Below are 10,106 nucleotides of genomic sequence, written 5' to 3' on the forward strand. Positions count from 1 at the left end.
CCGTGTGGGGGAGGGGCCGGCTTCCGGCAAGTGGTAGAGCAGCAGAGCATAAAATCAGAACTTTTAGAAGTCTGCTCCCCTGAGGGACATCACTCCAGAGGGTAAGCAGGGGTGGGGGTAGGGGGAGGTAAAGCCCTTGCGGGGACACTGTGGTCTCAGGACCTACGGGATCACAAAAAGACCACGGGTGCCTGAGTGTGGCAGAGCTCCCAGGTATCAGGGCAGGAAAGCCAGCTGCAGAGACAGAGCTGAGGAGTGAGCTCTCAGCTCAGAGTTACCTTAAACTGTGATCCAAGGCACAGTCAAGGCACTGCTCATCGAGCAGGGATCCTACAAGTTGCAGATCCAGGGAGGCTCACCTTCCTCCTCTGAGAGAAGTGGCACAGGAGTGTGTGGCAGGAATCTGCTGGGTTTGAAGACTCCAAACGGGGACGTACACCAGAGATAGAAATGCTCGGTCACAGGACGGGTGAGCTCGGAGCTCGGCCGGAGACCAGGGAGAGGGAGGGATTGAGTACTTTTCTCCGATGGCGCACTGAGGAGTGGGGCCCCAAGCTCTCGGCTCCTCTGGGTGGAGACTGGGAGGCCGCCATCTTCACTCCCATCCTGCAAAGCAGTACAGAAAGCTTCAGGGAACAAAAGCGTCGGAGACTGAACCCAAGCAGATTTCTTAGCCTGGCCCCTGGCAAGGTCGGTGCAATTCCTGCTCAGGCAAAGACATTTCAGAATCATGGCAACAGGCCCCTCCCCCAGAAGATCAGCAAGAACATCCATCAAGACCAAGTTTTCCTGTCACTGAGAACTGTGGAACTCTAGAGCTGGGGGAAAGCAAAACACAGAATTCATGGCTATTTTCCCCATGATCCTTTAGCCTTGCAAAGTTAAATTTTTTGAATTTTATTTTTTTCTTATTCTGTTTTTTTAAAAATTTCCTCTTTCCTCTTTTAACCTTTTTAAATATTTTATTTTATGAATACCTTTTTAAAAAAATATTTTAAGTTTTCATAGTTATAGATCTATTTTAGCCCTTCATTGTATTTAACCTTAATTTTTGTATACATATAGTTTTTTTCTTCTTTAAAATTTTGGGATACAATTTCTTCTAATAGATCAAAATATACCCTAAGTCTAGCTCCAGCCTGATCACATTCTCTCTTTTTTTTTTCATTTTCCCAACCAACTTATCAATTCATTTTTTAGAATCTTTTTAAATTTTCATCTTTACAGTCATATTCCATCCCTTCATCGTGTTTACCTTTATTTTTTATACATATATTTTTCCTTCTTTAAAATTTTGGGAGATAGTTTCCTCTAAGAGACCGGAATACACCCAAAATGAAGTGGGTGGCTCTGTTTTACTCATCAGTCTAATATATGTATTTTTTTTATTTTTTATTTTTTTGTTTTTTTCCCCCCTTTCTTCTCACCCTGGTTTCAGGTCTCTTCTGATTTGTTAGCATATATTTTTCTGGGGTCTTTGCCACACTTTTAGTATTTTGTTCTCTCACATCTGTTCTTATCTGAATAAAATGACAAGGCAGAAAAACACACCACAAAAAAAGAACAAGATGCAGTACCAATGGCTAGGGACCTAATCAATATGGACATTGGTAATATGTCAGAACTAGAGTTCATAATGACAATTAAGGTGCTAGCTGGGCATGAAAAAGGCATGGAAGATATCAGAGAATCCCCTTCTAGAGAAATAAAATCCTGTCCCGAAGAAATAAAGGAACTAAAATTTAACCAAGTTGAAATTTTAAAAAGGCTATTAATGAGGTGCGATAAAAAATGGAGGTTCTTACTGCTAGGATAAATGAGGCAGAAGAGAGAATTATTGACAAAGAAGATTAAGTGACAGAGAATAAAGAAGCTGAGCAAAAGAGACAAACTACTGGACCACAAAATGGGAGAATTTGAGAGATAAGTGATACCATAAGATGAAAAAATATTAGAATAATTGAGACCCCAGAAGAAGAAGAAAGAGAGAGGGGGGCAGAAGGTATATTGAAGCAAATTATAATAGAGAATTTCCCTAATATGGCAAAGGAAACAAGCATCAAAATCCAGGAGGCACAGAGAACCCCTCTCAAAATCAATAAAATTAGGTCTACACCCCATGATCTAATAGTAAACCTTACAAGTCTTAGTGACAAAGAGAAAATCCTGAAAGCAGCTGGGGATAAGAGGTCTATAACATACAATGGTAGAAATATTAGATTGTCAGCAGGCCTATGCACAGAGACCTGGGAGGCCAGAAAGGACTGGCATGATATATTCAGAGCACTAAACAAGAAAAATATGCAGCCAAGAATACTATATCCAGCTAGGCTGTCATTGAAAATAGAATTAAAGATAAAAAGCTTCCAAGATAAACAAAAACTAAAAGAATTTGCAAACACCAAAATAGCCCTACAGAAAATATTGAAAGGGGTCTTCCAAGTAAAGAGAGAGCCTAAAAATAATAGACCAGAAAGCAACAGAGACAATATACAGTAAAAGTCACCTTACAGGCAATAAACGGAACTAAATTCATATATGTCAATACTTACCCTGAATGTAAATGAGCTAAATGCCCCAATCAAGAGACATGGGGTATAAGAATGGATAAAGAAAACCAAGACCATCGATATGCTGTCTATAAGAAACTCATTTTAGACCTAAACACCTCCAGATTTAAAGTGAGGGGGCGGAAAACAACTTACCATCCTAATGGACATCAAAAGAAAGCTGGAGTGGCAATCCTTGTATCAGATCAATTAGATTTTTAAGCCAAAGACTATAATAAGAGATGAAAAAGGACACTACATCCTACTCAAAGGGATATAAGAAGATCTAACAATTTTAAATATCTATACCCCTAACATGGAAGCAGCCAACTATATAAACCAATTAATAACAAAATCAAAGAAACACATCAATAATAATACAATAATAGTAGGGGATTTTAACACCCCCTTCACTGAAATGGAAAAATCATCTAAGCAAAAGATCAATAAGGAAATAAAGGCTTTAAATGACACACTGGACCAGATATATTCAGAACGTTCCATCCCAAAGCAACGGAATACACATTCTTTTTTATTTTTTAATTCTTTTTTATATTTTTACTTGACAGAGATCACAAGTAGGCTGAGAGGCAGGCAGAGAGAGAGAGAGGGAAGCAGGCTCGCCGCTGAGCGGAGAGTCCAACATGGGGCTTGATCCTAGGACCCTGGGATCATGACCTGAGCCGAAGGCAGAGGATTTAACCCACTGAGCAACCAGGTGCCCCTGAATACACATTCTTCTCTAGTGAACATAGAACATTCTCCAGAATAGATCATATCCTGGGTCACAAATCAGGTCTCAACTGGTACCAAAAGACTGGAATCATTCCCTGCATATTTCCAGACCACAATGCTCTGAAGCTAGAACTCAATCACAAGAGGAAAGTTGGAAAGAACTCAAATACATGGAGGCTAAAGAGCATCCTACTAAAGAATAAACAAGTCAACCAGGAAATTAAAGAAGAATTGAAAAAATTCATGGAAACAAATGATAATGAAAACACAACGGTTCAAACTCTGGGGAACACAGCAAAGGCGGTCCTGAGATGAAGGTATATAGTGATACAAGCCTTTCTCAAGAAATAAGAAAGGTCTCAAACATACAACCTAACCTTATACTGAAAGGAGGTGGAGAAAGAAAAGCAAAGAAAGCCTAAATCCAGTAGGAGAAGAGAAATAATAAAGATCAGAGCAGAAATCAATGAAATACAAACCAAAAGAACAGTAGAATGAATCAACAAAACTAGGAACAGGTTCTTTGGAAGAATTAATAAGATTAATAAACCCCTGGCCAGACTTATCAAAAAGAATCGAGAAAGGACCCACATTAATAAAATCATGAATGAAAGAAGAGCGATCACAACCAACACCAAAGAAATACAAATAATTTTAAGAACATATAATGAGCAACTGTACGCCAGCAAATTTGACAATCTGGAAGAAATGAATGCATTCCTAGAGACACATACATTACCAAAACTGAACCACAAAGACACAGAAAACCTGAACAGACCCATAAACAGTAAGGAGATTAAAGCAGTCATCAAAAATCTCCCAAGAAACTAGAGCCCAGGGCCAGACAGTTTCCCAGGTGAATTCTACCAAACATTTAAAGAAGAATTAATTCCTATTCTCCTGAAAGTGTTCCAAAATATAGAAATGGAAGGAAAACTTCCAAACTTATTTTATGAGGCCAGCATTACCTTGATCCCAAAACCAGACAAAGACCCCATCAAAAACGAGAATTACAGATCAATATCCTTGATGAATATGGATGCAAAAATTCTCACCAAAATACTAGCTAATAGGATCCAACAGTACATTAAAAGGATTATTTACCACAACTAAGTGGGATTTATTCCAGGGCTGCGAGGTTGGCTCAACATCCACAAATCAATCAATGTGATACAATACATTAATAAAAGAAAGAACAAGAACCATGCAATACCCTCAATAGATGCTGAAAAAGCATTTGACAAAGTACAGCATCCCTTCTTGATCAAAACTCTTCAGAGTGTAGGGATAGAGGGCACATACCTCAATATAATCAAAGCCATCTATGAAAAACCCACCGCAAATATCATTCTCAATGGAGAAAAACTGAGAGCTTTTCCGCTAAGGTCAGGAACACGGCAGGGATGTCCATTATCACCACTGCTATTCAACACAGTACTGGAAGTCCTAATCTCAGCAATCAGACAACAAAAAGAAATTAAATGCATCCAAATTGGTAAGAAAGTCAAACTATCACTCTTTGCAGATGATATATTTTATGTGGAAAACCCAAAGGACTCAACTCCAAATCTCCTAGAACTTGTACAGGAATTCAGTAAAGTGTCAGGATATAAAATAAATGCACAGAAATCAGTTGCATTTCTCTACACCAACAACAAGACAGAAGAAAGAGAAATTAAGGAGTTGATCCCACTTAAAATTGCACCCAAAACCATAAGATACCTAGGAATAAACCTAACCAAAGAGGCAAAGAATCTGTACTCAGAAAACTATAAAGTACTCATGAAAGAAATTGAGGAAGACAAAAAGAAATGGAAAAACATTCCATGCTCATGGATTGGAAGAACAAATATTGTGAAAATGTCTATGCTACCTAAAGCAATCTACACATTTAATGCAATCCCTATCAAAATCCCACCCATTTTTTTCAAAGAAATAGAACAAATAATCCTAAAATTTATATGGAACCAGAAAAGACCTCGAATAGCCAGAGGAATATTGGCCAGAGGAATATTGAAAAAGAAAGCCAAAGTTGGTAGCATCACAATTCCAGACTTCAATCTCTATTACAAAGCTGTCATCATCAAGACAGTATGGTACTGGCACAAAAACAGACATATAGATCAGTGGAACAGAAGAGAGAGCCCAGAAATAGACCCTCAACTCTATGGTCAACTAATCTTCAACAAGGCAGGAAAGACTGTTCAATGGAATAAAGACAGCCTCTTCAACAAATGGTGTTGGGAAAATTGGACAGCCACATGCAAAAAATGAAACTGGACCATTTCCTTACATCACACACGAAAATAGACTCAAAATGGATGAAGGACCTCAATGTGAGAAAGGAATCCATCAAAATCCTTGAGAACACAGGCAGCAACCTCTTCGACCTCAACCGCAGCAACTTCTTCCTAGGAACATCACCAAAGGCAAGGGAAGCAAGGGCAAAAATGAACTATTGGGACTTCATCAAGATCAAAACCTTTTGCACAGCAAAGGAAACAGTCAACAAAACCAAAAGACAACTGACAGAATGGGAGAAGACATTTGCAAATGACATATCAGATAAAGAGCTAGTATCCAAAATCTATAAAGAACTTATCAAACTCAACACCCAAAGAACAAATAATCCAATCAAGAAATGGGCAGAAGACATGAACAGACATTTCTGCAAAGAAGACATCCAGATGGCCAACAGACACATGAAAAAGTGCTCCACATCACTCGGCATCAGGGAAATAGAAATCAAAACCACAATGAGACACCACCTCACACCAGTCAGAAGGGCTAAAATTAACAAGTCAGGAAACGACAGTTGCTGGCGAGGATGCGGAGAAAGGGGAACCCTCCTACACTGTTGGTGGGAATGCAAGCTGGTGCAACCACTCTGGAAAACAGCATGGAGGTTCCTCAAAAAGTTGAAAATAGAGCTACCTTATGAGCCAGCAATTTCACTACTGGGTATTTACCCTAAAGCTATAAACGTAGTGATCTGAAGGGGCATGTGCACCTGAATGTTTATAGCAGCAATGTCCACAATAGGCCAACTATGGAAAGAACCTAGATGTCCATCAACAGATGAATGGATAAAGAAGATGTGGTATATATCTACAATGGAATACTACGCAGCCATCAAAAGAAATGAAATCTTGCCATTTGTGACAACGTGGATGGAACTAGAGGGTATTATGCTTAGCAAAATAAGTCAATCAGAGAAAGACAACTATATGATCTCCCTGATATGAGGAAGTAGAGATGCAATGTGGGGGTTTTAGGGATAGGAAAACAATAAGTGAAACAAGATGGGATTGGGAGGGAGCCAAACCATAATAGACTCTTAGTGTCACAAAACAAACTGAGGGGGGCTGGGGGGAAGGGGGTTGGGAGAGGGGGTGGGGTTATGGACACTGGGGAGGTTATGTGCTATGGTGAGTGCTGTGAGTGTGTAAACCTGGTGATTCACAGACCTGTACCCCTGGGGCTAATAATACATTATATGTTTATAAAAATTTTTTAAAAATTCAAAACACAGTATTCAATCTCCTGTGTCTGGCTTCCTTCACTTGGCATAAAGTTCTTGACATTCATCCATGTTGGTACATGGGTCAGGAACTCATTCCTTTTTATCAATGACTATTATTCCAGTTGTATGAATATTGCTATTTATTTTCTGTTTACCCTGTCTGTTGTACCTCTTTTCCTCTATTCTTGCCCTCTTTTATGTTCATTGAATACTTTCTAGAATTCCATTATAATTCATCTATTGGCTTCTTACATATACTTCCTTGCATCACTTCCTAGCGATTGCCCTAGAAATCAGACTCTCAAACTTCTCTGAACTCTACTGAGACTTAATATAATACTACTTTATGTAAAATGTGTGATTCTTATAACTGTACATTTCCACTTACCTCCTTTGTTCTTAATGTTATAGTTTTAATTTGTATACATCTATGTTGACTTTTTTTTTCTTTCAGCACTTTACGAACACTGGCCCCCATGATTTCTGAGGATGTGTCCACAGTCACTGGAATCTTTGTTTCTCTGTATATAATATATCAGATTCTTCTGAATGCTTTCAATATTTCCTCTTTATTTTTAGTTTTCACAAGTCTGACTATGATATAGCTAGACATGATTTTCTTCGTTTATCCTGATTGGAGTTCTTCTTGAATAAAGTCTTTTAGCAAATTTGGGGACATTTTTGCTATTTATTTCTTTAAATAAAAGTTAGGTCCTGTTTTCTCCTTATTCTCCTTCTGGGGCTCCAATCACCTATGTCAGACCTTTGGATATTGTTCCACAGATACCCATGGACTAAATCATTTAAAAAATATTTTTCCTGAGGCGCTTGGGTGGCTCAGTGGGTTAGGCCTCTGCCTTCAGCTCAGGTCATGATCTCAGGGTCCTGGGATCGAGCCCCATATCAGGCTCTCTGCTTGGCAGGGAGCCTGCTTCCCCCTCTCTGCCTGCCTCTCTGCCTACTTGTGATCTCTCTCTGTCAAATAAATAAATAAAATCTTTTAAAAAATATATTTTTCCTTTCTTTCCTTCAAATTAGATAGTTTTGATTGCTGTGTCAACAAATTGACTTTTCAGCCATTTCTATTCTGCTGTCAAGTTGTCCAATACATTTTAATTTACAGTAACATATTTTTTAGTTCAAGAAGTTCTATTTTACTTCATAATTTCTTATTTCTGCCGAGATTTTCCATCTGTTGTTCTAAAGCGATGAGTACATTTCCTTATCTCCATGAGTTACTATAATAGTTCTAATAGGTGTTTTAAATATTTATCAGCTAAATCCAACATGAGTCATTTTAAGGTTGGTGTATATTGATTCTTTTTTTCTTAGTACAGAATCACATTTTCCTATTTCTTTGGAAGTCTAAAAATTTTTGATTTTGTGTGGACACTACAAACCTTGTAGATGCTCTTGATTTTGCTATATTCCTCTAGAGAGTGTTGATCTTTTTTGTTTAATCAGGCAATTAACTTAGCTGAGCTCCATGTCTAAACTCTGCCTTTCCTGCAAGGACAACAGCTAAAGTCTCTCTTCAATACTTCTAGACTCAGCTAGTCTTCTTGGAGTCTACCTCAAGTGAAGATGTCAAGTACGTGGTTAGTTAAATACATGGATCTAGATCTCAGGAGCAAAATTTGGACAAGAGATGAAATATTGAGAGGAATAAACATATAGATGGTAGGTGAAGTCAAGAGCTGTCATAACACAGACTGGGTAGCTTAAACCACAGAAATTTGTTTTCTCATAATTCTGGAGGCTAAAATTCTGACAGCAAGGTATTGATAGCTTTGGTTTCTTCTGAAGTCATTCTCCCTGTCTTGTAGATAGTCATCTGTGTCAAAATTTCCTCTTCTTACAAGGACACTAAAGTTCCAGAGTTAGCATCAGACACCAGGTCAGTCTGCCACCATTTCAGACACTAATCAAAGTCCTAGAGCTCCCATACCTTTGAGCGACCTGCTACAAATTGGTAGTTCCCACAACCCCTCCCTTGATTATTTGCTAGAATGGCTCACAGAACTCAAGAAAGCACTTTTCTTACTATCACTAGTTTCTTATAAGGGATACAAATGGCCAGCCAGATGAAGAGGTACATAGGGCAGGGTCCAAAAGGATCATAAGAACAGGAATCTCTGTCCCCAGGGAGTTGGAAATATAGCACACTCCTGAAATATATATGTGTTCACTAATCTGAAAGTTCTCCAAACCCCATAGGTAGGGGGTTTTATGGAGGCTTCATTACATAGGCATGATTGATTAAATCATAAGCCATTGGTTATTAACTCAATCTCTATTCCCTCTCGCGTCCCTGGATGTCAGATGTAGGTGGAGGGAGGCTGAAATTTCCAACCCTCTAATCATGCCTTGATCTTTCTGGCAACACATTCCCATTCTGAAGCTCTCCTAGGGTCCCTCGCCATCAATCATCTCATTGGCATACAAAAAGATACTCTTAGGACTCAGGTAAGTTCTTATGGCAGGAACCAGCACAGACAAAGACCAAATAAATATTCATTATATCATAATAGCAATACCACGTTCATAGATTGGAAAACTCAGCGTTGTTAAGGCCTCGGTCCTCAGCCAATGGATTCAGTGTAATCAGAATAGAAAAATCCGTTTAACAGGTGAATTTTGTAGAAATTGACAATCTGGTTTTAAAGTTTATATGCAAATGAAAAAGTTGTAGAATAGCCAAAATTATCTTGGGGGGAAAAAAAGTGAAACAAAGTTATAAGACATCAAGTACTGCATTTCGAAACTGGCTTTAAAGAAACAGAACTATTTCCCTTATTTGCACCTGAGACTTGATATCGGTTCCCCACAAACCAAGGCATCTTTCGTGCAGGAAGAAAATAAACAACATTGAAATAACTTAAGTCAAAGCCTTCCCAGAGATGCAAGTTGTGATGTTATTCTATCATCCACAGCAGAGAGCATAGCCAAAGCAATAAAAAGTTCTTGATCTCAGAAGAAAATAACTGGCCTATTGTAGATTGAGTTTCCAATTCTGTTTACTTTAATCCATTATTTCTCAAAGCCTATTACTTGATAATGGTGTCTCACAAAAAAAAAAAAAAAGGAAAAGAAAAGAAGGGGAATTCTTTTTGAATTTTTAAGATTTTTAAAAATTTATTTATTTGATAGAGAAAGAGAGAGCACACAGTGAGGGGGAGGGGCAGAGGAAGAAAGAGAAGCAGGCTCCCCACTCAGCGTGGAGCCTGACGAGGGGCTTGATCCCAGGACTCCGGGATCATGACCTGAGCCAAAGGCAGATGCTTAACCGAATGAACCCC

This window comes from Lontra canadensis, unplaced genomic scaffold (genome assembly GCF_010015895.1).
Source record: "Lontra canadensis isolate GAN:19392208 unplaced genomic scaffold, GSC_riverotter_1.0 scaffold31, whole genome shotgun sequence".
Classification (NCBI taxonomy): domain Eukaryota; kingdom Metazoa; phylum Chordata; class Mammalia; order Carnivora; family Mustelidae; genus Lontra; species Lontra canadensis.